The sequence below is a fragment of the Salmo salar genome, unplaced genomic scaffold (genome assembly GCF_965601325.2).
Source record: "Salmo salar unplaced genomic scaffold, fSalSal1 ptg000221l, whole genome shotgun sequence".
In the NCBI taxonomy this organism is placed as follows: domain Eukaryota; kingdom Metazoa; phylum Chordata; class Actinopteri; order Salmoniformes; family Salmonidae; genus Salmo; species Salmo salar.
This window is the reverse complement of record NW_027675333.1, coordinates 387,501-391,769: the sequence shown is the minus strand read 5'-3', so window position 1 is coordinate 391,769 and position 4,269 is coordinate 387,501.

The following is a 4,269-nucleotide window of genomic DNA, read 5'->3' as shown; positions in this document are numbered from 1 at the left end:
AAATGAGTGTTCTAAAAGAGTGTTAGGCTATATAGTGCACTGTGTTTGACCAAGGTCCACAGGTAATTGTAGTGCACAATTTAGTGTTCTAATCACACGGCGCTTCAGGGACCACTGTAGAACGATCACACCCCGTGTGACAGGCAGACAGGTTAGGGTTAGGAGGTGTTACTGTACAGACAGGTTAGGGTTAGGAGGTGTTACTGTACAGACAGACAGACAGACAGACAGGTTAGAGTTAGGAGGTGTTACTAGACAGACAGACAGACAGGTTAGGAGGTGTTACTATACAGACAGACAGACAGACGGGTTAGGAGGTGTTACTAGACAGACAGACAGGTTAGGGTTAGGAGGTGTTACTGAAAAGACAGACAGACAGACAGGTTAGGAGGTGTTACTATACAGACAGACAGACAGGTTAGGGTTAGGAGGTGTTACTGTACAGACAGACAGACAGACAGGTTAGGGTTAGGAGGTGTTACTAGACAGACAGACAGACAGACAGGTTAGGGTTAGGAGGTGTTACTATACAGACAGACAGACAGACAGACAGACAGGTTAGGGTTAGGAGGTGTTACTGAAAAGACAGACAGACAGACAGGTTAGGAGGTGTTACTGAACAGACAGACAGACAGACAGACAGACAGACAGGCAGACAGGCAGACAGACAGGTTAGAGTTAGGAGGTGTTACTATACAGACAGACAGACAGGTTAGGAGGTGTTACTGAACAGACAGACAGACAGACAGACAGACAGACAGACAGGTTAGGAGGTGTTACTGAACAGACAGACAGGCAGACAGACAGGTTAGAGTTAGGAGGTGTTACTATACAGACAGACAGGTTAGGAGGTGTTACTGAACAGACAGACAGACAGACAGACAGACAGACAGGTTAGGAGGTGTTACTGAACAGACAGACAGACAGACAGACAGACAGACAGACAGACAGGCAGACAGACAGGTTAGAGTTAGGAGGTGTTACTATACAGACAGACAGACAGGTTAGGAGGTGTTACTGAACAGACAGACAGACAGACAGACAGACAGACAGGTTAGGAGGTGTTACTGAACAGACAGACAGACAGACAGACAGAGAGACAGACAGAGAGACAGGTTAGAGTTAGGAGGAAAAAAATGCATGGCTGCACGCTGAAACTAATCCTCGGATTACTGTCGATTTCTAGAAAGTGTTTTACCTAATTATTTCGATCAATGGTGAGCTCACCCCGTGATGTGATTAATTATACATAGTAATTGCAATTAGCTAATTCATATTGTAGTTCACGCCAGCCGAGAGTTAGAAAATATGACTGCTTGTGTTGGGTCAATCTTTTTTCAGTTAGCGCTACGACAAATGTAGCCTACATTTTTCCGGTTAGGATGATTGTATTGTGCTATATATATATATATATATATATATATATATATATATATATATATATATATATATATATATACTGCTCAAAAAAATAAAGGGAACACTTAAACAACACATCCTAGATCTGAATGAAATAAATAATCTTATTAAATACTTTTTTCTTTACATAGTTGAATGTGCTGACAACAAAATCACACAAAAATAATCAATGGAAATCCAATTTATCAACCCATGGAGGTCTGGATTTGGAGTCACACTCAAAATTAAAGTGGAAAACCACACTACAGGCTGATCCAACTTTGATGTATTGTCCTTAAAACAAGTCAAAATGAGGCTCAGTAGTGTGTGTGGCCTCCACGTGCCTGAATGACCTCCCTACAACGCCTGGGCATGCTCCTGATGAGGTGGCGGATGGTCTCCTGAGGGATCTCCTCCCAGACCTGGACTAAAGCATCCACCAACTCCTGGACAGTCTGTGGTGCAACGTGGCGTTGGTGGATGGAGCGAGACATGATGTCCCAGATGTGCTCAATTGGATTCAGGTCTGGGGAACGGGCGGGCCAGTCCATAGCATCAATGCCTTCCTCTTGCAGGAACTGCTGACACACTCCAGCCACATGAGGTCTAGCATTGTCTTGCATTAGGAGGAACCCAGGGCCAACCGCACCAGCATATGGTCTCACAAGGGGTCTGAGGATCTCATCTCGGTACCTAATGGCAGTCAGGCTACCTCTCAATTTAGAACACACATTTAGAACCCTCGTTTAGAACGCTCATTTAAACGCTCATTTAGAACCCTCGTTTAGAACGCTCATTTAGAACCCTCGTTTAGAACCCTCATTTAGAACCCTCATTTAGAACCCTCGTTTAGAACGCTCCTTTAGAACGCTCTTTTAGAACCCTAATTTAGAACCCTCGTTTAGAACCCTCATTTAGAACGCTCTTTTAGAACCCTCATTTAGAACGCTCATTTACAACAACAATCAGCGTTTGAGCTGGACACTTTTTTCAGAAACTATTTACACAAAAACACACACAGTCCTTACAAAGTTTATCTCCAGAATGTGAGCAGTTTATTTTTTGAAGGAAATGGTTCATATATTCACAGAAGTATATATATTTAATCACTGAACAGTAGCAGAACTTACTTCATCTGTTCCTGACTCTGGATAGTGGATTAAAAAGACCACCTGTTGTTACATCAACACCAGACATCATGATTCATGGAAATGGACATTGTATTTTATCAAATATGAAAACCTTAAATCTCTTCAAATTCAAAACAGTCAGAAAATAAGGATTGTACATAAAACAGAGCAGAATAAATCATCACATCTGGGGACCATCACCACCAGCATGACTAGTATCTATGTGGACCCTACTATAGTTTAACCAGCTCAGCTATAGACTACACCAGCATGACTAGTATCTATGTGGACCCTACTACAGTTTAACCAGCTCAGCTATAGACTACACCAGCATGACTAGTATCTATGTGGACCCTACTACAGTTTAACCAGCTCAGCTATAGACTACACCAGCATGACTAGTATCTATGCTGACCCTACTACAGTTTAACCAGCTCAGCTATAGACTACACCAGCATGACTAGTATCTATGTGGACCCTACTACAGTTTAACCAGCTCAGCTATAGACTACACCAGCATGACTAGTATCTATGTGGACCCTACTACAGTTTAACCAGCTCAGCTATAGACTACACCAGCATGACTAGTATCTATGTGGACCCTACTACAGTTTAACCAGCTCAGCTATAGACTACACCAGCATGACTAGTATCTATGTGGACCCTACTACAGTTTAACCAGCTCAGCTATAGACTACACCAGCATGACTAGTATCTATGTGGACCCTACTACAGTTTAACCAGCTCAGCTATAGACTACACCAGCATGACTAGTATCTATGTGGACACTACTACAGTTTAACCAGCTCAGCTATAGACTACACCAGCATGACTAGTATCTATGTGGACCCTACTACAGTTTAACCAGCTCAGCTATAGACTACACCAGCATGACTAGTATCTATGTGGACCCTACTACAGTTTAACCAGCTCAGCTATAGATTACACCAGCATGACTAGTATCTATGTGGACCCTACTACAGTTTAACCAGCTCAGCTATAGACTACACCAGCATGACTAGTAACTATGTGGACCCTACTACAGTTTAACCAGCTCAGCTATAGACTACACCAGCATGACTAGTATCTATGTGGACCCTACTACAGTTTAACCAGCTCAGCTATAGACTAAACCAGCATGACTAGTATCTATGTGGACCCTACTACAGTTTAACCAGCTCAGCTATAGACTACACCAGCATGACTAGTATCTATGTGGACCCTACTACAGTTTAACCAGCTCAGCTATAGACTACACCAGCATGACTAGTATCTATGTGGACCCTACTACAGTTTAACCAGCTCAGCTATAGACTACACCAGCGTGACTAGTATCTATGTGGACCCTACTACAGTTTAACCAGCTCAGCTATAGACTACACCAGCAGGACTAGTATCTATGTGGACCCTACTACAGTTTAACCAGCTCAGCTATAGACTACACCAGCATGACTAGTATCTATGTGGACCCTACTACAGTTTAACCAGCTCAGCTATAGACTACACCAGCATGACTAGTATCTATGTGGACCCTACTACAGTTTAACCAGCTCAGCTATAGACTACACCAGCATGACTAGTATCTATGTGGACCCTACTACAGTTTAACCAGCTCAGCTATAGACTACACCAGCATGACTAGTATCTATGTGGACCCTACTACAGTTTAACCAGCTCAGCTATAGACTACACCAGCATGACTAGTATCTATGTGGACCCTACTACAGTTTAACCAGCTCAG